The following is a 25,749-nucleotide window of genomic DNA, read 5'->3' on the forward strand; positions in this document are numbered from 1 at the left end:
CAGGGGGGGTGGTTTTGGGTTCTAGTTATCAAACATGGTCCAAATCAACTCAAACTTTACCCAAGGCTTCTAAATATTGTATAACACTCATATAAAAATTTTGGGCATTTTAGGACTTACCAATTATTTTCTAAAAATCTATAATCAACATTTTTAACTATTTTAAATACCCTAAAATTTCTTACTTTCACTAAAAATCACCAACTTATTTTTACTAAATTCTAGGGAAAATAAGGAGCCTAGGAAAATTGGTTTCACAATTTTATCATTTTTCTACTGTTTTCTATAATTGTTTTGGCTCTGGAGATAAAAGAAAAAGACAAATTGATGAATAGTACTGGGCTGCTTTCAGCCCAGAAGCCCAGCACAGAGGGAGAAAGCGCCCGCGCGCGCGCGCCCTGGCAGCTTTGCAGAAAGGACCACGCGGTTTTATCTATTTGCAGACAGGTTTGATTACTATTCTACTGTGTCGCTGACCAAATGCAGAAAAGTCCTCCAATTATCTATTCCTTTACCCGACGCGCCCGCGACGCCGTTCACGCACGGAGGAGCTCCGGCGAGCATCTACGCCGGCCGATTAGGGCAATGACCGGCGCCTAGCTTTAGACTAAACCCAATTCAAGACCAAGGGAGTATTTCCCCCAATTTAATTGCGCTAATGATCAAGTGGTGTGTTCTGGCCACGGTGACCGGAAGTCGTGCGGCTAGATCGCCGTGTTCCTGGCGGTTGGTGGTCTCCTAGCGCAATTGTGTGGGTTGTCGAGCATCACCGGCGTACAGAGAAGCTAGAACAGGAACAAAGAGGCCATGAGCAGACCTGTGGAAGGCTGGCCACGGTAGGGTGTAGTTCTTGGCGGTGGAGAGGGATTTGGGGGAAACCAGAAATTCGCGCGTGCTGGTGGAGGATTGAGGGTGGGAGCGGGTGCAATAGCTGCTTGGATACATGGCGAAGCTGGGGGTACGGTCAATTTATAGCGAGGGTAAGCGGCGGTGGCGAATTTGACCGAGCAGTACTGGCGGCCGGAGATAGGGAAGAATCCCTGGCGCGATGAGTTCGTGGCAAACGGCGTGGCAAGCTCCCCGGCGATGATGGGATGGCCCAAGGGAGCCACGGCGACACGGTAGAAAAGTTAGGCCATGCGGCGCACGACCGGGAGGTGGCGGTTCACCGGTGGGCTTATCGGCTCAAGCCGCAGGGTAGAGGGAAAGCACGGGGGTTCACCGGAATGGAGTCCAGCTCACCGGCGACGAATATTTCCCCCTCCCCGCGATGTTATCCGGTTACCAGCGAGTGCGAATCTCAACGACGGCGATGATCTTGGCGCAAGGTCGTCGACGGCGAGAGGAGCAGCTGATCTGAGCTGTTCAGATACTGTACCATGGCGATTTTCAGTTTATGACGCCTAACAGAGCAACTTTAGAGCAACTTTTCTCTCAAATCTTCATGGCAACAGGTCCAAATCTCTGCAGCAATATTGTAGTGCTATAAACCAGCTACACCTTTGCTATATGGTATTGTCACAAAAAGACAGCAGATCATGCATGAACTTGGTCTTGAAGTTGCTATCAGTCCACTGTCAGTCTGAATTTTCAGACTTAAATAGCCGGACAGTCCAACTTCAAGCAAGATTATCTCCCAATTTCTCACAAGAACAAGGCTTGTACTCTTGAGCAAACTTATTCTCCTTTGAATGCTCTACAACTTTGGTGTGGTGATCTAGGGAAGAAACCCTAGAAGTTGAAAGTTATAAAGCCCCAAAGTGGAGCCTATAACCCTGATTTCAGACTTAGCATAGGAATCAAAGTTGGGGTCCTTTTTGCAAATGAGTCCAAAACTTAGGGTTTGGCTTGTAAATTCACATATTTGTGAACCAAATGACTTTATATGTCCAAACATAGTAGTTTTTACACTTTAGTCCAAAGGTTCATCATTTTTGCACATAAGCCCCTAGGGTTTTGGTTTTAGGGTTTTCCAGGGTTTTAATTAGGGTTTCTGGTATCCCAGGGGTATAAATGTGATTCAAGTTTATTCTTAAGGTCATTTCATGACTTTTACCCTAAAGCTTTAGGTTTTCTTAACTTGGGTTAAGTTTTACCCCCTTTAACCACTATTTAGGGTTAAGTCCATTAACCAAGGTCCTTTTTGCAAAACACTTTAAACAACACAACTTGTTTGAAATTTTTGCCTAGTGAATGCACTCTAGGTGTGTCAAACATATGCAATGTCAATGCTCATGATGCCATGCTCAAGTTTTAGTTATAGTAACACCAGGGGTGTTACAGGGCGTTGGGCGAAGTATGCCCTCGCCAGATGCCTTTCCATGGTGGAGAGGTGGTGCGGAGTCCCGCCTTCGCGCTAAATTTGCGAAACCGTGATCCGGCCGCCTTTGTGCGTGAAGCTGAGGATGAGGCAGTGCGGCTCGTTGGGCGTTATGTGCCGAGGACCGAGGGCCAGCGCAGCTGGGAGATCCGCGGGTCAAATGACCGTCTGAATAGGGTCTTCGAATTGAACCGACTGCCATATGACGGCTATCCTGGTCAAGACAATGCGGACCGCCGGGGGAAGAAACCGGTGGTGGAGACTGAAGACGACCCTGCGCCGGCGGCCGCCCCATCCTCTAGGAAGAGGAAACTAGGTACTGCCATGGGAGGACTTGGGGTTTCCGACGGGTTTGCTAGAGAGTTGATGAGGACATGCGCGGCCCCGGGGAAAGGATGTCTTCGCCCGAGCTCCGGGAGTCTTCGGCTCGGATGCTGAAGGTTACCGGGGCCCGCTGGCCTAGGAATGTTCCTATCCCCCACGCGGCCAGCGGGGACGTTTTTACATCTCGCATGGTTCGCAAATGGAGAGTTTTTCCTTACGGGCGGAATATTGCTGCTGTTGTGTCGGCAGTGATGGACAAGGATCGCCAGGGGGCTGCACAAAAATGCCAGGCGGCTGTCAGGCTTGTTGAAGCCAGGCCGAAGAGGCAGCGGCCCTCGGCGAAGGCTGCGGCCCACGGTGGAGGCAAGCCGCCGCTGGCTGCGAAGGCGGGCGTCCCTGCACCTAGCAAGGCGCCAGAGACAGCGGCAGGCGCTGGAGGCTCCAAACTGGCGAAGGTTGTGCCGCCGCCCAGCAGGGTGGCGGAGGCCGCGAAGGCGGCCCGAGCGTTGCCATCGGCGGGCAAGCGTGTCGCCGACTTCGCCACCGACATTTGTGTGGAGGACTATCTTGGTGGTAAGTCGCTGGCTCTTTTTTTTAATGTATTATTATTTTTTGTTGATGCGTTGCAGGGTCGGACGAGGGCCAGCTTGCTATAGCTGCGCCTGCCGCGGCGATCGCGACGGCTGCCATAGTGCCAAAGGCGAGGGGCGAGGCTCTTGGCTCCGGAGGCGAGGTGTCGGCCCTCGCGGTTCTCAGGGACGAGGCGGACGCAGCGACCCGCCGGCTGAAGGAGGTGACGGAGGCGCTGAGTCAGGTCCGCTGAGCTATACTCTCTCCCCCCCTTTCTCTTGGGGCAACGACCTTACGTGTGCTCTGCAGGTGGCTGACTTCGCCAGCCGTACTGCGTCGGGGGCCCTCACGGCAGCTGTGTCTGCCGAAGTCGAGAGACTTCGGACGCAACATGCTGACGCTGTCCGTGAGAAATCAGCCTCCGACAGCAAGTGCCGTAAACTGACGGACAAGGTGGCCGCATTGGAGAGGGAGAAGGCTGACCTCCGGCGCCAACTGGCGGCGGAGAGGAGGGAGGCCAACGAGGCCATCGCTAAGGAGCAGGCTGCGCAGGCGGAGGCCAAGCTGGCGCGGGCGGAGGGCAATCTTGCCAAGGAGCTCGCCGAACATCTGCAAGAGCGGCTCACCGCCCTGGAGAGCCACGCGAAGGGGGCCGAGGCCGCGATGCGTGCGGAGGCCGACCGGACGCGCACGCAGCTCATGGATACATATCGTGAGCTGGGTGCGCGGACCGAGAGCCCGGGCTTCGCTGTCTGCAGTGGGTGCAGGAGGAGCTGCAGGAACTCCCCGCTGTCGTGGGGGGGTTTATGTCGTACGCCTCCCTGGTCACCTGCGAGGGGGCGATGAACGCGCTCTCCCGCGAAGGGTGCCGGCACTTCGAGGTCTTCGACCAGGCGGATGAAGATTTTGATCGAGATGTCTATAAGGTTGAAGACCTCATGGTGAAGGATTCTGCCGGGGCCCTCTACGACCGGATGTGGGGTCCGCACGGTCGCGAGGTGGTCAGGGAGCGGGCGGAGACAGCGATGGCTCAAGTAACATTTTCGTTTGTTTGGCGTTTGTTGGAAGTGGGGGGCGCGTGTGTTTGCTGAATTTTGCGTGTTTTGTCTTAGGCGTTGCGCGGCGAGCGGGTGGACGACCTCGGGGCGTTGAACAGCGCGCTGCCTGACCCGGAGCCGACCCCTGCGGAGGCCGCGTCCGAGGTCGCCCTGGAGCCAACCCCGGAGACCGCGGAAGACGCACCGGATGCCCCCACATCCGCAGCGGCGGGAGAAGACCTGCCCCCGAAGGTGGCCGAAGGCGCACCTGATGCCCCCGCGGCCGCTGCGCCGAGTGCTGAAGATCCTGCGGCGGCGGCGGCGGCGGAAACAACAGCGGAAGCGGCGGCGGAGCCAATGGCGGAGGCTTCTCGCAGCGCCAGGGCCTTCGCAGGTGGCGTAGTGGGTGTAATAGGGTTGGGGAATTTTGGATATGTTACTGAATTTTGGTTGCTGCGCAGGTTCAAGATTTTGGGCCTGCGCACGCAACCGCTACTGCTAAATTTTTGGCGGCTTCGACCGCGGAAGGTGGTAATGAATGTGGTGGATCTACATCTGAATTTTCTGAGTTTTTTGATGTTGCTGATTCTGGGAGATCGGTTGAGTGGACTGAGGAGTCGTCGGAGGAGGATTTGGACTATTTCGCCGCTTTGGATGTGGCTGCGGCGGAGACCTCGCCGCATGCTGTGGATGCGCAAGATGTGCCAGGTCCTAGCACCGGGCGCCGACGGCGAAGGGCGGTTGCAAAGCGTAGAGTTAGCACGGAGGAAAGGTCTCGGCTTCGTGTGAGTAGGGCTGGTCGGCGGGAACTGTTGTCTATGCCGGACGCCGCGAGTACAGGGGAAGGGGAACTGCGAAGTCTTTTTGCGGGTGAGGAGCTTAGGATAATGTTATTTAATTATAGGGAGATGGGAATTATTCCTAAGGTTGAGCCGATGTAGAGTGTGGCGCCTTCGCGTGTATATGTGTAAAGGCTTGTATGATGAAGTCGAGTGCCCTCGCTTGCCTGTGCCTGCGAAGGCGTTGTGTATTTTGTCTGGTATGTTTTGTTATGCTGTGCTGGTGTGATTATAGTCGGTCTTAGCGTGGACGGTTTGATGCTGTCGTTTCTGCTTTTGTTGTACTAGTCCGGCTGCACCCTTAGGCGACTTCTGCGCGGATAATCTTCACGATAGACTTCGTGTTTTTTCGCACTTGTTGTGCTAGTCCGGCTGCACCCTTAGGCGACTTTGGCGCGGATAGTCTTCGCGATAGACTTCGTGTTTTTCCCGCACTTGTTGTGCTAGTCCGGCTGCACCCTTAGGCGACTTCTGCGCGGATAGTCTTCGCGATAGACTTCGTGTTTTTTCGCACTTGTTGTGCTAGTCCGGCTGCACCCTTAGGCGACTTCTGCGCGGATAGTCTTCGCGATAGACTTCGTGTTTTTTCGCACTTGTTGTGCTAGCCCGGCTGCACCCTTAGGCGACTTCTGCGCAGATAATCTTCGCGATAGACTTCGTGTTTTTTCCCGCACTTGTTGTGCTAGTCCGGCTGCACCCTTAGGCGACTTCTGCGCGGATTTGTCGCACCCGAGGGTGGCTAGCGCTTAGCCTCGCGGTGACCTCGAATTGGTCGAATGTCGAAGACCGTCGTCGCGGTCTTTTTTCGACGCATGTTTTTGCGGGGGATTTTTCACACATATATTACATGGCTCCGCCTCGTTAAAAACCTCACCCCCCGGGAGGAAAAGAGTGCGGGCCAGTACAAGATTGTTTTTGGCGAAATACAAGGGCAGAATCAGCCCCGATGAGTCAAACAAAAAATTTGCGAAGGTTGTCGATGTTCCAGGAGTGCTCCAGGTCCTCGCCGTTTGGCGTTGTGAGCCTGTAGGCGCTGGGGGAAGCTTTTGTCTTGACTATAAAGGGGCCCTCCCACTTGGGCTCCAGCTTGCCCCTGGACTCCGCCCGAGCTGTTCGGACGAGTACGAGGTCCCCTTCGCTGAACTCCCTCGGGATGACTGTGTGGTCGCGCCATGCTTTGGTCTGGGCTTGGTATTTGTTTAGGGCCTGTAGGGCGAAGACCCGGTCTCCGTCAATGAGATCTTTTGAAGTTGGCTCATCCACGTCGGGGATGGCTGACGGAACTGTACACGGGGACCCATGCTTTATTTCTTGTGGGGTCATGGCCTCCGACCCGTATAGAAGGCGGAAAGGAGTGAACCCAGTCGCCCTGCACTCAGTTGTGTTTAGCGCCCAGACTGCCTCCGGTAACAAATCAGTCCATTTGCCTTTTTTTCATCGAGGAGCATCTTCTTGACAGCTGTGAAGATTTTCCCATTGGCGCGCTCCACGACCCCGTTGGACTGCGGGTGATAGACTGAAGCGAAGGCAAGCTTGGTGCCGATGGAGAAACAAAAATCCTTGAAATCTTGGCTGTCAAACTGCTTGCCGTTGTCAACTGTAAGCTCGGACGGTACTCCGAAGCGGCAAACAATGTTTTGCCAGAAGAATTTTTGGGCAGTCTTTGATGTTATTGTAGAAACAGCCCTCGCTTCGATCCATTTGGTGAAGTATTCGACGGCTACGAAGGCAAACTTGAGGTTCCCCTGAGCGGTGGGCAGGGGCCCGACAATGTCCAGGCCCCAGCGCTGGAGAGGCCATGTATGGGCAATCAGCTTTGTATACTGCGAGGGGCTGCCTGACCGAGGAGAAAACTTCTGGCAGGCTTCGCAAGACCTTGTGACCCGATTTGCGGCGCAGATCATTGCGGGCCAGTAAAACCCTTGGCGGATCACCTTGGCAGCCAGGGCCCTTGGCCCTGCGTGCGAGCCGCACGTGCCACTGTGGACTTCACGTAGGATCTGCATGCCTTCGGTTTCGGTGACACACTTAAGCATTGGCTGACTGACCCCTTTCTTGTAGAGTTGGCCCTCAATCAGTGCGAAGTCCCGGCTTCGATGTCTGAGGCGCTTGGCCTCACTAACGTCGGTTGGATGATAGTACCCCTGTAGGAACAGGGTTATTGGTGCCCGCCAGTCTTCGGTCATGATTAGGTTGACTATGCGGTGGCCCTCGCTATCATTAGTTATTTGGAGCCCTTCGGGGCTCCAGACGGCTGGCGTGCCGATGGTGTGAAAGAACACGTCAGAGGGCAGGGGCTCGCCCCTGGCGGCAGCCTTGGCCAATGCACCGGCCTCCTCGTTCTTGGCCCTATCCACATGCTGCAAGGTGAATCCCTTGAACTGTCTCTCGAGACTTCGGATGGTTGCGAGGTATTGCATGAGCGTGGGGTCTTTTGCTGCATAGTCTTTCTCGACCTGGCCGGCAACTATCTTGGAGTCTGTTTTGATGATACATGTGGTGACTCCGAGGGCCCTTAGCTTGCGGAGTCCGAGGATAACCGCTTCATACTCTGCTATATTGTTTGTGCATCTGTCGGATTCCAGAGCGAAGCTGAGGCGTGCTGCATATCTGTGTTTGACTCCGGCTGGTGAGGTGACGACTGCAGCGACGCCTGCCCCCGCATGGCACCATGCGCCGTCGCAGTGGATAGTCCAAACCTTCTCTGTGGACGGGTCTGGCTGCGTTATTGGCCCGGTCCAGTCGACGACGAAGTCTGCCAGGACATGTGACTTGATGGCTGTCCTGGGCTCGAAGCTGATGTGGTAGCCGGATAGTTCGGCTGCCCACTTGACAATCCTCACCGATGCCTCCGGGTTTCTGAATAGTTCGCCGAGTCCCCTGTCTGAGGTGACTCGGACCTTGAATGCTTCAAAGTAATGGCGCAGCTTGCGCGAAGACATAACGACTGCGTAGGCGATCTTCTCCAGCTCTGTCATGTTGCACTTGGATGGTGTCAGTACTTCGGAGACATAGTAAACAGGGCACTGTCTGACCGCACCCTCAACCGTCTGCTCTTGCACTAGTGCCGCGCTGACCGCGTGCGGTGAAGCCGCGACATAGAGCAATAGGGGGAGTGAGGAGTCGGGGCTCGTGAGGATTGCCAGCTCCGACAGGTACTGTTTCAGTGAGGCGAAGGCCGCTGCCTGCTCCGGTCCCCAGGCGAAGTCTTTTGCACCGCGGAGTGTTTTGAGGAAGGGGAGACTTCGCTCGGCGGACCTGGAGATGAACCTGTTGAGAGCGGCCAATCTGCCTGTCACACGCTGGACGTCCCTAGCGGACTGCGGAGGCGTCATGTTTATGATGGCCTGGATCTTGGTTGGGTTGGCCTCAATGCCGCGATGTGATACCAGGTAGCCCAATATCTTGCCCTGGCGAACACCGAAGACGCACTTTTCCGGGTTTAGGCGGAGTCGTGCGTCTCGCATGTTCGCGAATGTCTCAGCGAGGTCGGCGAGATGGTCCTCCTTATTCTTGCTGGCGACGACGATGTCGTCCACATATGTAAATATATTTCTGCCAACCTGCCCTTCGAGTACTGTTTTGGTGAGTCTGGAGAAGGTGGACCCGACATTCTTGAGTCCCTCTGGCATTCTGATGAAGCAATAAGTGCCGAAGGGTGTTATAAAGCTGGTGCTGGCCTTGTCTTCCTCCTTCATGTATATCTGGTGATAGCCGGAGAAGCAGTCGAGGAGTGACATGACCTCGCATCCGGCTGCGCTATCGACTATTTTGTCGATCCGTGGCAACGAGAAATTGTCCTTTGGGCAGGCCTTATTGAGACTGGTGAAGTCTATGCACATTCGCCATTTCCCGCTTTTTTTCTGCACCATTACAACATTGGAGAGCCACGTGGGGTAAGCCACTGGCTCGATGAATGTAGCCTCTAGGAGGCGGTGCACCTCCGCCTTGGCGGCCTCTGTCTTTTCGTCGGACATTTTGCGAAGCCTTTGCTTTTTTGGTCGCACCGAAGGGTCGATTCCCAAACCGTGCTCAATTATGGATCGGCTGACTCCGACCAGGTCGAGGGCGGACCAGGCGAAGACATCTTTATTCTTGGCCAGGCAGCAGAGAAGCTTCTCTTCTTCATGTGAGGTAAGGTCTTCGCTGATAGTGACTGTCTGCTTGGGCGTGGCCTGATCGAGGGGGACAGTCTTGGTCCCGTCTTGGCTCTGCAGCTGTGCCTTGTCGTGCTGTTTATCGGTTGGGCTGGCGGGCGCAGGGACCTCGCGCTGGGTCGTGAGACAGTGCACGTTCCTCTGACCAGGCACGAAGTCCCGCTCTATGTTGCGCGCCGTCTGCTGGTTGCCGTAGACCGTAATAGCGCCTAGCGGACCTGGTATCTTCATACATAGGTACAGCCCGTGGATGGCAGCTTCGAACTTATTGATGGAGCCCCGACCCATGATGGCGTTGTATGGATATACCATGTCCACGATATCAAAGGTTACTTGCTCACTTCGGGCATTGGGTGCTACACCGAAGGAAAGGGGCAACTCTATCTTGCCAACGGGAAAGGTGCCCTTGCCTCCGAAGCCATACAACGGGTTGTCCGAAGGCTTGAGCAGGCTGTGGCTTATACCCATGCGGTCGAAGGCGTGGAGGAAGATGATGTCTGCCTGACTGCCGTTGTCGACTAGGACTTTGTGTAAGTCCCAGCCTGCCACGCTGCAATTGATGACCATGGCGTCGATGTGGGGGGCGCTGCGCAGGTCGACGTCTCGTGCATCGAAAGTTAGCGGTATGTGGGACCACTTTGTCTGCACGACTGGGCCAGTGACGGCGACATGGTTGATGTTGCGGTAGTGGTCCCGCTTCTGCCGCTTGGTGTCGAAGTCAGTGCTTGACCCCCCTGTTATCATGTGAATGACTCCGCGATATGGTTGATCGGCGAAGTCTTCCTGCTTTGGGGCATGGGGGATGTTTTGATGTTGCTGGTGTGGAGGTGGGGGTGGAGGAGGTACGATTTGTACTTCCTGATGGTGTTGGTAAGCGTGGTGCGGTGGATGCGGAGCGGGGGCATGGATATATGGTGGAGGGGGTTGCTGGTAATTGTGCGCGACAATTCTGGGGTTGTCGGCTGGCTGCGCCCGTGCCATTCTGTCTCTGGTGGCCTTCGTTTCGGGGCAGTCTTTGGTTTGGTGGGTGCAGTCTTCGCCGTGAAAAAGGCAGTAGAATCGGCGCGGCGGCTGTGCGCGCCCTCGGCCCCTGCCACGAGTTCCATTTCCGCGGCCTTGGGGGGGATATTCCTGGCGGCGAGGGGGTCAGCAGCGGGATGCTGGTTGGCGATGTTGTGCACTTGCTGCTGACTGCGGCCGTCTCGACCGGAGTCTGGCTGCGGAGTCCTCGTCCATGTGCGGCTGGACTACGGGGCATCTTTGGGCTTCCGCTGTGACTCAACCTTGCGCTGGTGGAGCTCTTCGGATTTGGCGTATTTTTCAAAGAGCTGATATAGCTTCTGGAGGTTCTTGGGTGGATCTTTGATACAATGACTGTAGAGGACGCCGGCACGAAGGCCACTGATGGCGTAGTGGATAGCGATCTGATCATCGACGGAGGGCAGCTGTGACTTGAGTGTTAAGAATTTGCGGTAATACTCCTGCAGAGTCTCCTTTTCCAGCTGCTTGCAAAGCGAGAGCTCGGCCAAGGCGTCAGTGTCTGGGCGGTACCCTTGGAAGTTGAGCAGGAACTTGTCCCTGAGACTTCTCCATGGATCAATGGACAGCGGAGGCAACCTGGTGAACCAGGTGAGTGCTGGGACCTCTAGGGCGATGATGAAAGACTTCGCCATTGTGGCGTCGTCCCCTCCGGCGGATGCAACGGCGACCTGATAACTCATTATGTATTGCGCCGGGTCGGTGCTGCCGTTGTACTTGGGATAGGTCCCTGCTCGGAAGTTAGCTGGCCAAGGCGTCACTTGCAGGTGTGGCGCCAGGGGACTTCGCTCGTCGAGGTAGTTGACCCCTTGGAATGGCGCGGCGTGCTGGAAGGTGTAGTCACGCTGGGGGAAACGCGGGTTCTCCGGCTGTGCTCGGTGTTGCAGGGGTGGCCCATGCTGCAGGCCGAGGTGGCCTTCGCGCGTGTCTTCCGGTTGTGCGCGCTGCTGGAGGGGTGGCTCTTGGTGCAGGCCGAGGTGGCCTTCGCGCTGCATCAGCGCGATCTCGCGCTCGAGGTCTTGGGCCTTCTGCTCCTCGTCGCGTATCATTTGCCGCACTTTGGCTAGTGCGGACACACGCTGGCGCTTGGCTTCCAGTATTTCTTTCTGCCTCTGGAGATTACGGTTCTTGAGGCGCAGGGCGCGCAGCTGTAGCTGTTCTTCTGTTGAGACGCCGAGGACCTCACCGTCCTCGGTGAGGTCCGCACCTTCCAGTGGGGCGAAGCCTGGGGGCGGCTGTGATTGTCCTTCGGGCCCGCAGGTGTGGAAGGTGTCGTCTTCGCAGGTGTGGGGGACATTGTCTTCAGTGGGCTTTTGGTGGGTGGATTGGGTGAGGGCGAGGGCCTTGCCCTTTCTTGCGGCTAGCAGTGCTGCCTTCGCAGCCTCGTCAGCCTTCGGGTTAGCTCTCTTGGGTGCCATCGCGGGTGGTTTTGTCGTAGCACGAACGGTGGGCGCCAAATGTTGGAACTTGCTATCAGTCGCAAGGAGGCCAACAGGGGTGAACGGTGTAGACAGTAGGGTTACGCGTGAGATGGCAAATAGCTCTGTTAACCAGGCCTCTCACGGGCACTGTGCGGGGGTATTTATAGGTACCTGAACGCCCAGCGCCTTGTGTTAAGGACGCATGTGCCCTCAGCTACCTAGGTTATCCCCAGAATATTCCCATAAAGCAGGGTTACAGACTGTAATTACAGGGATGCCTTTACAAATTAGGCCCGTAACACGCGGCGGCCACGCAGGGCCTGTTACAATGGGCCGGATCGCACGTGGGCCTCTGAGCTGGACGAGGCCGCACTGTGGGATGCCTTCGTCGCCGGTCTTCGTCTGGTGCCGATCAAGCGAAGGGTGTCCCTGCCTGCTTTGTCTCTGTCAGAGCAGCGGCTATGCAGCGGAGACTTCGAGCGAAGGGTGGCGTTTCTGCCTTCGCTCCAACACTAGGAGTAGGTTGTGAGGAAAGATCCCTTCCTTAACTCATTTCTGATGCACATCTTTCCTATCTGTAAGGCATGATGGTATTTACCTTAATGTATTCCAAGAGTCTTATAAAGGTGAGATGTTGTCCTACAGAACATCTTCTGAGGAGTACACCTATATGAGTCACACTGCTGGTCACAGTCTATGGGACTTGGGTAATCCCTAAATACTCATGAAAGGCACTGAAGTGTGACTTATATGCTTCTAAACAGCGGGGATGCCCTTTTGCAGCCTAGTATCAGCAAAGGATTTGAGTGAATCTCATTTCACACAAAACTGTCAATTCAAGGCTTAGTCCATTGTTCAGTTGTGAATGAGTGAAACTCTTATTCTAGATGGATGTTCAACTTAACAGTCTCCATCGAAACACTGGTATATCAAAGGATTGTGATTTTGATACTTCATCATTACAAACCCTAGAGTTTGGTGGGGATTGTTGGATCTTTTATGGGCTTGGCCCATTTATTGAATAAACTCTATGATGTGTAATGGTGGAGAATACCAATAGTACCATATTGGAAGTCCAAGGGTAGTTGGCTTCACTTATATGGTGGGAATTATTCCACTTAATTTGAGAAGTCAAGAAACGGACAAGGGCGTGCCACACGCGCGTGTGCCACCGGCCGGGCCGGGCTCGGGCTTGGCATGGCGTGGCGAGGCAGGCAGGCAGGCGGCGAGCGGGCGTGGTGTGGTTGTGTTAATTTTTAGCACTCATTAACCATGGGAGTTTCAACTCCAGGTTAAACCTTTCAGTTGTCTGTCTCTTCATCAGCCGCATACGAGACTCTCCTCCTTCAGCTTCCCTTCCGCGATGATAAAAGGGGAGGACGCCTGTCGCTTGGTACACGTGAGCAGAACTCTTTCAGAATCACAGTCCAGCCGCAAGTGAGGGTATTTCCATCTCGCGACTCTGCGCGCATAGAGCAGCGAGAGGGCAGGTGCCTCCGAAGCCCTTGCCGTTCGAGACCTAGCATGGGGGATCGACAATTAGGTTTTTGGGGAGCGTCTACGCGACTGCCCACTACCCAACATCCGTCGTTGTCTTCATCACTGGTGAACATCTTCTTCTTCCCGACGTCTTCATCTCGTACGAATGACAAGAAAAGTTGGACAAGGATCAGGATCCTCGGAGCGCATGGGAGGGTATGATCAATTTAGTTCCTTACTGTTTTATGTTCTGCAGATTATATATGTTTCATATGTTCATCTATGCTGTTTCATATATAGCCATGAATTTATCCAATCTGTTCTGTCGTATCATATCATGACATGTCTGATGTTTGTTCATACTAGTAATATGTTAAATATGTTTGTCTTAATTTTACAGTCATGCTGTTTATGTTGCTGTTTGTTTATTCTCAATTGTTCTAACAGTTTATATGCTTATTATATTTATATGATTTATATGATTCATATGTTTTATGTTCTCATGATCCTTATTGTTATGGATATATTTGATATCACAATTTCTATAATTAATCATTTTTTATATGTCATCATCATAATGTTAATTTATGGAATTAAAATGATATGGAAAATGCCTATATTTCTAACAGTATGAACATATCCCTTTATTACTATTATTATACGTGGGTAAATATGACAGCAAGTAAGGTTCCTAGTAGATTTTTATTTATTTTTTGACCCGGACAAATATAATATATAAATCCTTTTTATCGCACATACTTTCCCACATAACATTTTTACTGTAAATGGCGGAAAATATGTAACATATAATACTTGGGAAGAAGCCACTTTCTTGCACAAAGTCAAATTTATGCTACAAGTGGTGAGCCCTAGATAATAGTACTCGTGGATTGAGATCTCAGCCAACAATTTCTGGAGTTTCTTTTTATCCTTATGAGCCCTAGAAACAACCTGAGTAAGCGTTCACTTTGGGGAACAGAATGATATCGCATGATATCGCACGGTTTAGGGTGGAAGAATTATGATATTGAGTATATTCCTATACCTTCTGTTTATGCAGAATGGGGTACAATAATTCTTGCAAAATATTTTTTTAATTTAAGAGGAGAATGAGAAGGTATGGATTACATCTATAGAGCCATTTATTGTTCTTTATTAGGACAATATTCAGTCTCACCTTCGCTATTGAAGTCTTTGCTAGAAAGATGGAATCCCGATTCAAACACTTTTTTATTCCACACCTTCACCGTGTGGATGGGGAATTACCAGTGGATGGGGAATTTTATTATATTGTGGGTTTACCCGTGGATGGAGAATTTTATGGGGAATTTTATGAGGAGTTACCAGTGCACTATGACACTTTTAGATTTGTATTATATTCTTGGTTTACCAGTGGATGGGGAATTTTATGAGGAGTATGTCCCTTCACATCATGAGTGCGATCCATCCATGTTATTATATCCGAAGTGTTTATCACAACTTTTGGAGGTTTGGGATGAATTACATGTGGGGGAGAAAATTTGTTTCAAGAATGGTGTGACCGTTTTCACAATGGACCAAGGGGTCTTTCTCACTCCGATGATATGGAACTTTTGTTTATTTATAAAGCAGCTTTCATAGCGATATGGCTTTGCGGCTTTGTTATTATTGGAGAAGGACCACAAATTTGTCTAGGGATGTTGGTGATGGCGTCGTGGATAGCTTTGGGGCGACGTTTTGCTTTGGCACAACCAGCTTTATGTTCCTTGTATTACTCCCTGAGATTAATCAGTACAGACCCATTTGGCCGTTCTTATATGAAGAGACCTTGGCCTGTTCATTATGTCATTGGATGGATGGGAGTTTACCTAAAACACACTTCTGTTAACAAAGCAACGAAGCCATGTATTCCTTATTATGATCATCCTACAATGAAACCTATGTTGGTGAACACGTTATTTCGAACTTCTAAACATTTCAGTCCTGAACGTGCTTCTAATTTTCTGTGTAAAGATTCTAACATCCTTTGGCACCCTTATAAACCCAACTCTGCCAAACATCTACGCACGCCACCTTCATCTTGGATCAGCAAAATATTTTGTTTATGCATTCGGCGTGGCATGCTTCCTTTTAGGCGCGATAACATATGCATTGTGAGCCATACCACCCAAATCATGTAGCTCAGTAGTTTAGGCTTGATCAGATCGTCCCATATCTTGTACTGAAGAGCGTGTATACAGAAGATGATTTTGGGGTTGCTTACTCTTACTGGGCACACCAAATTGATATATGAGATTAGTTCTGATGAAATTTTCTACAATTCAGCTTTTACCTCTTTTAATGCCACAATTTCTGCCCATTTGGAGAAATAGTCAGTGGTGGCTAAAATAAATTCATATCCTTTGGATGATGGTGGGTGAATCGGTCCAACTACATCCATCCCCCACATTTCAAATGGCCAGAACATGTTAGTGGGATGTAACTGTTCATGTGGTTGGTGTATAAAGTTGCCATGTATTTGACACTCATGGCATCTTTTCGCGAATTTCATGCAATCATCGAACATGGTTGGCCAATAATAGCCTAAATGCTTAAGTTGGTAATGCAGTTTAGGTCCAGATTGGTGCGCTTCGCACACTCTAGCATGGACCTCTTTTAAGGCCTCTATCACTTCATCTCCGGCGAGGCAGCGTAACAAAATGCCATCATTTGAACATCGATAAAGGGTGTCATTTATGCGGCTGTAGTTAATTGATCTTTTCCTAATCCTAGACCTCTCACCTGAATTGAGGGGCAATATCCATGGAATAAATATTCGAGGAATGATGTTCGCTAATCCCCCATCTCAATTTCATAAGTTTCTATATTTGTTGCGAAGGTGGATGATATATCGCCTTCCTCTTCGTCTTCCAATATAGGTAGGACTCTACGTTCCTCCACATGTATATCCATCGTGTCATGTGGATTTAGTGACTTGCTAGCTGCTAAACTGGCTAGTGCATCTAACTTTTCATTTTTATTTCGTATAACATGTTGAACTTTTAAATTAGCAAACGTGGATATAAGCAATTTTGCTTTTCTACAATATGGTATAAGACCTTGTTTTTTAATAGTATATACTCCCAACAATTGATTAACTATTAATTGAGAATCTCCGTAGACATGGAGTGTGCTTATTCCCATACTATGGGCTATTTTGAGGCCAATGATGAGAGCCTCGTAATCGGTGACATTATTCGAAACTGCTAAGGTTAATGTGAAGGAGTATGGAATGATTCCTTCATCAGGTGTCACAAAGACGACCCCCGCACATGCGCCTGATTTTTGACTTGCGCCATCAAAATACATCTGCCATATATGATCAGGTATCTCGATGGTAAAATCCTCTTCACCAGGCAAATCATCGTCAATGGGAAAATCATCAAGGATAGTGTGCAAGAAATTGGCTAATCCTTGTCCTTTTATGGCCTTTTGAGGCACAATCACAATGTCAAACTGTGACAATAACATCGCCCACTTAGCTAACCTACCCGATAATGTCATTTTGCTTAAAATATATCTGAGCGGATCTGCCCTTGAAACAAGTTGCACTGTATGTTCTAACATATAATGGCGGAGCTTTTGCACAGTAAATACCAGTGCTAGACATATTTTTTTCTATGTATGGACAATTACACTGTACCCCAGTTGGGTGTGACTGAGATAGTACAGGGATACTTCCTTACCTATGTCATTGTTTTGTGCTAAAAGGGCACCTAATGAGGTAGGCATGGCCGTTGTGTATAAGATCAATGGCTGCCCTTTGATTGGGGCGCATAGGACAGGAGGATTTGTTAAATATTGTTTAATATCTTCAAACACATTTTAACATTGTTGGGGGTATGCTTCGTAGTCGAAGATCCTAAAGAAAGAGAACACCTTCGGCAGACACTCTCAGGAGCAAGCGCCGAAGCTATTACTTAAAGAGCTTCGACACAATGATAGATCTTAAGACGAAGGGCCGAACTGACTTAAAGATGGATTGACTTAAAGACCCATGATGTCTGTGTCATTATTGTAGTCAATTGTAAAGGACTTAAATGTAATTTTACACAGGTTGCACCCTGTGTCTATAAATAGGTGAACAGTACCCCGGCACTGTTCACGCGATCCTGTAACCGCCGGCACATTACGCTTGAATTATTGCTTTCCGTCAAGACGAAGGTATAAATGTGCTCAAATATTATGTTTTAATACTTATATTTTCATATGATATGATAAAATATGTGAATATATTTTATACTTTATATTTCATTCCTCATTGTTTGTCGTTTTACAAGCAAAATATCACGAAGGTGAAATCTCCATGATATTTTACTCATGACCTTCGTCCGAAGCTCATTAAATCCTTGGGGAGATAATGCTTCAGCGGACGAAGGGCATTTATACTTAACATTTTTTGTGTTGCCCTGTTCTTAATTCATAGCATTTGAGAACAAGTCCCCAACATTGGCGCCCACCTCCGGTGAACTCACTTCCTCTCAATGCTTTTGAAGCGATTCTTCATCCAGCGTATCTTTGCATGATGATACCTTCGCATCAAGGGCCTATTGCTATTCATGGAAGTCAGGAAGCTACCAGAAAGGCCGAAGGAAACTGGACAGTTTCAAAAGCAATTCATAACATAGATAGAGCCGAAGCTTGTGAGCAATACAAGTACAGAAGGGAGAAAGCCGCCTCGGCTGATCAGCCGAAGCCCATGCTCTTATGTGACGATATAGAAGAGCAGAAGGTGCTATTGGGATCTCAATTGTCTGAGGAGTTGAGGAGCACGAGAAAACCCTGATAAGGTTTCTGTTTAACAACAAAGATGTCTTTGCATGGTCAGCTAATGATCTCTGTGGTGTCAACAGGGATGTTATTGAACAGTCGCTCAATGTTGATCCATCCTTCAGACCTAGAAAGCAGAGGCTTCGGAAGATGTCTGATGACAAGGCCGAAGGTGCTCGGAATGAAGTGAAAAGACTCCTCAGCGCTGGAGTCATCAGAGAAGTAAAATACCCAGAATGGCTAGCTAACACTGTCATGGTGAAGAAAGCCAATGGTAAATGGAGAATGTGCATTGATTTTACTGACCTCAACAAGGCTTGCCCGAAGGATGAATTTCCATTACCAAGGATAGATTCTCTGGTAGACGCAGCAGCTTCGTCAGAGCTCATGAGTTTACTAGATTGTTATTCAGGCTACCATCAAATCTGGATGAAGAAAGAAGACGAGCCAAAAACCAGTTTCATCACCCCCAGTGGTACATATTGTTACCTTCGGATGCCTGAGGGGCTCAAGAATGCTGGAGGAAGCTTCAGCAGAATGATAGCAAAGGTCCTTCATTCTCAGATAGGCAGAAACGTGCTAACATATGTTGATGATATCATAGTAAAAAGCACAAAGCAAGAAAATCACATTGCTGATCTGCATGAGACATTCGCTAATTTTAGGCAAGCTGTCTGAAGCTGAATCTAGAAAAATGTGTCTTCGGGGTAAAGAAGGGGAAATTCCTTGGTTGTTTGGTTTCAACAAAAGGGATCGAAGCTAATCCAAATAAAATCGAAGTTATCCTTCGGATGGAGCCGCCAAGCACAAAGAAAGGGGCTCAACGGCTAACAGGAAGACTGGCATCTTTGAATCGATTTATATCCAGATCGGCAGAGAGAAATTTACCATTCTTTGAAGTGCTGAAGTCAGCCGAAGTTTTTCAATGGGGATCAGCTCAGCAAAAAGCCTTCGAAGAACTGAAACAGTATTTGATAGATTTAACAACTCTGACTCCACCAGCGCCAGGGGCTCCTCTGCTGCTGTATGTGGCAGCTTCGCACTCTGCAGTAAGTGCGGCGCTTGATCAGGAGAAGATGGAAGGGCAATTGAAAAAGCAGGCTCCAGTATACTTTGTTTTCGAAGTTCCCAGTTTATCAAAGAAAAACTATACAGAATTGGAGAAGGTGTTGTATGCTGTTTTAATGGCCTCCAAGAAGCTTCGACATTATTTTCAAGCATACCATATAATTGTTCCTTCATCACAGCCTTTGAAGGATATTATGAGAAATAGAGAAGCTACTGGAAGGATTGGAAAGTGGGCTGCGGAACTCAATGAGTTCTACATTGATTATGTGCATAGCTCTTCGTTTCAGTCCCAGGCGCTAGCAGATTTCATCGCTGACTGGACGCTAGGGGCTCAGGAGGAAGAAGCAAGTAAAGATGCTGAAGCTTGGATAGTATTCTGCGATGGTTCCTGGGGAACCTTCGGGGCAGGTGCAGCTGCCGTTTTAATTGCACCTTCCAAAGTCAGAACATGCTACGCAGTGAAACTTGATTTTAGTTGTATAAATAATATTGCTGAATACGAAGCTTTGCTTTTGGGTCTTCGAAAGTTGAAGGCAATGGGGATAAGAAGGGCTGTTCTCAAAACTGATTCCCAAGTTATTTCTGGTCATGTTGACAAAAGTTGCAAAGCAAGAGATCCAAAGCTTGAGAAATATTTGGATACGGTTCGAAGACTTGAAGCTTCCTTCGAAGGGTTTTCTGTCAAGAATATTCCACGAGGAGAAAATGAACACGCTGATCTATTAGCCAAGTCAGCGGCACAGGGGCTGCCATTACCTTCGGAAGTATTCTTTGAAACAATAAAAGCACCTTCGGTTGACCTTCTTGAAAGAGCAGTGCTCAATATATCTCCTGTTTATAGCGAAGATTGGAGAACTGAGATCATATCTTTTCTTCAGGGCAATTTCCTTTCAGATGATGAAGCTTATCATAAGAGAATAGCGGCAAGAGCCCGTCCATATGTAATAATAGAAGGGGAGTTATACAAGCATGGAGTCTATTCTCCATTACTCAAATGTTTATCCAGAGCTGAAGGTATAGAGTTGATGAAAGAAATACATGTAGGCCTGTGTGGATCTCACATCGGATCTAGGCCTTTGTTGGGTAAAGTTTTTCGTCAAGGATTCTATTGGCCAAAGGCAGCTTCGGATGCAGCAGAATTAGTCCAAAAATGCGAAGGTTGTCAAAAATGTGCAAGAGATCAGAAACAACCTTCGTCTCTAACTCAATTAATACAGCCCACTTGGCCATTGCAAAGATGGGGCCTTGATTTGCTAGGCCCACTTCCACCAGCACAACGGAATTTAAGATATGTTGTAGTGGCAGTGGAATATTTTTCTAAATGGATTGAGGCGAAGCCTTTAGCCACAATAACTTCGGTCACTGTTCAAAAGTTTTTCTGGCAAAATATTGTGTGTCGCTTCGGAGTGCCGAAGGCCATTACCGTAGACAACGGAACGCAGTTTGATGCTGAAGCTTTCATAGAGTTTTGTGAATAGATTGGCACGAAGATCCATTTTGCATCAGTTCGACATCCAGAGTCAAATGGACTTGTCAAAATAGCTAATGGCATTATATTGACAGGAATAATGAAGTTAATCTTCAACCAGCCCAGGGGGAAGTGGCCGGACGAATTAATTAAAGTGGTGTGGAGCCACAACACAACAATATCAAGGTCAACAGGTTTTACACCATTCAAATTGCTGTTTGGTGATGAAGCGATAACCCATGAAGAAGCTAAAGTGGGATCAATAAGAACAGTAGCTTCAGCAGAGGATGAAGCTGATTATTCTGTGGCAAAAGATGTTATAGAAGGGATCGGGCTTCAGGCTGTGGAGAATATCAATAAATATCAAGCCGAAACAATAAAATGGCGTGATAGAAAGGTTCGGTTAAAAAATATTAAGCCAGGACATTTGGTACTTCAAAGAGTTGCCAACCTAGACACATTAGGCAAGCTACAGTTGAAGTGGGAAGGGCCTTTCCTGGTAGTATCTTCATCAAGACCCGGTTCCTACAGGTGAAGGATATGGACGACAACGACATTCCTAGATCTTGGAATGCGGATGAGCTTCGGCGGTATTATGTGTAACCTGATGTAATCTTTTTTATTCTTTCCTATGGCACCCTTTTCCTTTCCAAAGGGGGAGAAAGGTTTTTAATGCGGCCATAGCATGTAATTTCTCTTTTTCTTATAATTAGCTCTACAAGAGCAGTATCCCCCGAAGATGTAAATGTAAAAATTGGGCATGCACCATCGAGTGCAACGAGAAAAAGAAAAATAGGGAGAAGCTCGAAAGACGTCCCTAAGGGGATGCAGAGCACGACAAAGCTACAAAAAGCCGTTCCTAAGGGAGCGCAACCTAAGTTTTCTGCTCAAAAGTCGTTCCTAAGGGAATGCAGAGCTTACAGCGAAAAGTCAACGCTGATTTCGCCGAAATAAAAGGCGAAGCGTGAAAAGTCAACGCGAATACCGCCGAAATAAAAGGCGAAGAAGCTCATAAGGGATGCTTACAGTGAAAAGTCAGCGCTGATACACCGAAAAATAAGCGGTGAAGCCGAAAAATAAACGGCAAAGATTTGTTATTCCTAAGGGAATAAGAGTGGTGATTATGCTTTCGTATGTGTCTTTGATCATTCATTTGCACAATACATTACATCGTACATTTGCATTCATAAACATTCACTTAGACATACATAGGATCATCATCATCATAACATACAAACTTGCTTCGGCTTTGAAAGAGAAGGCTTCGGAAAAAAGGGAAAAGAGGCAATTTTATGCTTCGCTGTGTACGCAAAGAAGGAAAGGTGTTTTTCGCCTTCGGCTCAAAAGTATTAATTTCGTCCACACCAAAGCATTTCATACATTGCCGGAAAAGTAATATTATATTACAAAGTGAAATTTAATTACATCATACTTTATACAAGTTGTCACAAGAGTTTTTTGAGCTATTTTTATAGACTATTCGAGCTTCGACAGCATCCAAGGAGCTTCGTATTTTTACTCTGCAGCTTCAGCTTCGGCTTGGTCAACCTGTATGTAAGTATTATAAGCTAAATTCAAAATTCAAAGGAAAAAGTAAGCACAAGGTATGATTTTGTTACCAGCTTAAGGTGGCTTCGAGCTTCGTCACCAGCTTTGCTCCGCCCACCCTTTGTCCATACTAATTTTATAAATTTGTTCGCAATACTTCGGGCTAGGCTGGGAATGTTATCTAGGTCTGCTGGTGACAGGCTGAAGTTGGGTCTATTAACAATCTTGCCGTGTTCACAGCCAGACTTCAAAAAGGCAACAGTTGTGCCCCGAGAAGCTGCCAGGGCACAGAAGTCGCCATGCCTAGCTATAACTTCGTCAAGATCATTAATTTCACCTTCAATATGCTCGAAGGCACCAGGCAGGTCTTCAGCCGAAGGAGTGAACTTTTCGCTATTGGCTCCAACAAAATGGAATACCTGCTTCAACTGTTGAATGCATCGATTGCTGAAGTCCAAGCATTTATTCTGAAGATTTGTCAAGGATTCATTCAGCTCCGAACTTTTTTGAAGTTCAGCTTCAAGCTTTGCATCAAGTTTCAGCTTTTCTTGTTCGAAATTTTCTAATTGGGAAAGAAGCTTCGAATTTAATTCTGTTATTTTGGCTTTAGCATCCGCTAATAAGCCTTCGGCTATTTGAAGCTCGAAGTCTTTCTTTTCGATGTCAGCTGATTGCTCTTTTATCTTGTTTTCTAAGTTCTCAATTATAACTTCGTGCCTTTTGTCCTCTAAGTCCTGCTGCATTTTTAAGGCCTTGCTCAAAAGCATGCTCTGTGGACAGATAACCTTCGTTAGAAAATATTTATGTTATTGAAAGTAGTAAAGGTTAGGCACAAGATATTTACCTTAAAATTGGAATAGAACAAACTGCCGACAATGTGTTGTCGTCGGTAGCGGCTGATGTCTGCTTCAAGCTTCGGGAAGCCGATACTCTTTGATAGAGTACCGATGACCTTCGCGCCAGTCTGATCTCGTATGCAGCCTAATCTTTCGTCATCAATACCACCGAAGAGAAGCGCCCCGGCCGGTACCCGCAAGATATAGCATATTCTTTTAGTTCCTCTTTTTCAGCTTCTGTCAGCTCTTGGCCAACTAAGTTTTGGAAGTCAAAAGTTTCATCTTCTGAGGTGTCTCCGGTCATTTCTTCTTTCTCGGGTTTTGCGGCCGTGGTCTCTTCGGTGGCTGCGCCAGCTTCTTCCGTGGCCATGTTTAACAGCATTTTGTCTATATCAGCAGCTATGCTTTCTAAATTAATATCTTCGGATTTAGCATCTTCGGCTCTGGCTTCTGCTGCGGCAATTTTCGAAGGTACAACTTCAATAACTGGCACCTTCGGCGCTGAAGCCCTTGGTGGTGTTGCTTCAATAACTTCTGTCACAGTAACAATCCTTTGCCTCTTTGGCCTAGGTGCCTTCGATTTTGTGGACTCCTTTTCCTTATGAAAAAGCTTCGTCAGATGTAGTCCCAGTGGACTTAGTTTGACAGACAAAGTTTCAGTCATTACCTTTAAAATTTCCTCTATTTCAGTAGCAGAGGATGTCACAGAAGTCTTTTCTTTTTCATCAATTGATTTTTGCTTCGGAGTTGAAGCCTTTCTTTTCTGCGAAGCAACTGTTTTCGCCTCAGACTCTTGTTTTTTCTTTTTTGATTGATCTTCGTCGTCCTTATTCAGAGCACTAGCCACTCTTTTTCTTTTTTGTCCTTCGGCACCCTTGTCCAGTCGCTCGTAGTCAGGATATTCAAAGCCTATAGCATCCATCACTCGGTTTAGCCTTTGTTTCGAACGGGTGCCGAAGGCCGCTGTCATCAATTGATCTTCTTTTTTAGAATAATTTCCAAGTATTTCGTTGCACATTACTTCGATTGTATCCGGCCATTCTTGGCAGGGTACTTTGAAATGTCTCTTGAATTTGTAGTGGTACGGCAGCCGGACAAGTTCTCCCTCCTTTTTTCCTTCGAGCTTCGGCATGGCCCACTCTTTCATAGTTGGAAATACTTTGAAAGCCAAAAATTCCTGCACTAAGTCCCTAGTGCCAATGTGCTCTGCGATAATCCTGAATTCAGCCAGTGCAGTTTGGGTTGGACCCTCTGGTGTCATATTACAATGGGGGTCTGGTCTCTTCGAAGATCAGCTCTAGCGGGCTCTGGACCAACTTCTCCTTATCATCGTCAACTTTGACGTAGAACCATTCTGATTTCCAGCCTGCCGGCCACTTGCTTCGGTAGCTGATCACGGGAAATTTTGTAGTCTTCCGGTAAGCAAAATTGTAGCAACCGAAGTTTTCATGTAACCCATCTTTTCTGGCCTTGGTTTGGTAATGCAGCTCATGCACTCGGCAGAAACCTTCGGCAAACGGTTCCACCCCTTGGCTTTGGAGAGCCCAGATGTAAACGCTAAGCCTAACGATAGCGTTATGAGTTAGCTGATGAAAGTAGACCCCAAACTTTTTCAGCACATCAGCAATCATTTTATTCAAAGGGAATCTGTCACACCCGGTTTTAGAAGGCAAACCGAATGCGAACCATGTACGTGCCAGGATCAGCAATTCACGTACACAGCAGTTACATAACATGGACATCATCACACAGTGCTCAAATAGTATTAAAAAAGGAAATAATAGTCGATTACATCATATGTCTGAGACATCCACATAGTCTTTACAATAAATCAAAGTGCGGAAAAGAAATGTAGATAAACGCGGCCTTCACAGGCAGCCAACTGGGGGTTGCCGCTAACCCACGCCTAGAACTCGTCGTATTCTTGGAACTCCTGGAAGTCTCCTTCCACAGCTTCATCTTCTCCTGAGTAGTGGTTGCAATGCTGACAACCTGGGGATGGGGGGGGGTTTGGTGTGTAGAGCAAGGGTGAGTACACATCAACAAACTCAGCAAGTATCCTGTTTGGCTGTAGTGGACTAGCTTTATGTGGGGATAAGTCAAGCAATTGCTTTTAGTTGGTCAGATTATTATTTACTAGTAGAAAGCCAGGTTTTAGTATTAACCAAAGTTATTAGCCCGATGTACCCTTTCCAAACGGAAAGAATACCACTTACCAGCACCATAGTCATAACCAGAACCATCAATCTCGTTGCCACCTGTAAACCAAAATGTCTCTGATCAAGTACCACTAATCACTGGAGCTCCCTTGGCCGCTCATAACCGCGAGCACGGCTGATATATCAGTTTTCAAACACTCTGCAGAGGTTGTGCACTTTACCCACAAGCCGTGATTCCCTTTCTGCCCGGAGATCATGACTCTCCATTGATCACTACCAAGGTCACCCAGCAGGGTTTCACTATGTAGCCTTTACAAAGATTCCCCGGGGCTGTAGCCGCCCGTTAGGTTTCCTAAATGCACCGCACTCCTCCCCAAGCGGCGAACCCAAACTTGGCAGAGCGAGCCGCATACACTGAGCCCCATTGATGGCACAATGGCTAAGCGAACTACACCTCGGATCCTCTAATTATTCAGCTAAGGGCACCCCATTCCACCCTCATGGTTGCATTGTTTTCCCGGGCGGTCATCCAAAGAACAGGTCCTTACGGAGAGGCACTCGAGAAACCGCTCGAGTCCCCTTAAGGCCACAAGTATAACATCATAATAAGAAGAGGGGAAAACAACGTATCATTGATCATTCTCATCATGTTCATTGATTAGAGTGGAGCAATAGCATAAGACTAAGCAATAATAAT

This window comes from Zea mays, chromosome 3 (assembly GCF_902167145.1).
Source record: "Zea mays cultivar B73 chromosome 3, Zm-B73-REFERENCE-NAM-5.0, whole genome shotgun sequence".
In the NCBI taxonomy this organism is placed as follows: Eukaryota; Viridiplantae; Streptophyta; class Magnoliopsida; order Poales; family Poaceae; genus Zea; species Zea mays.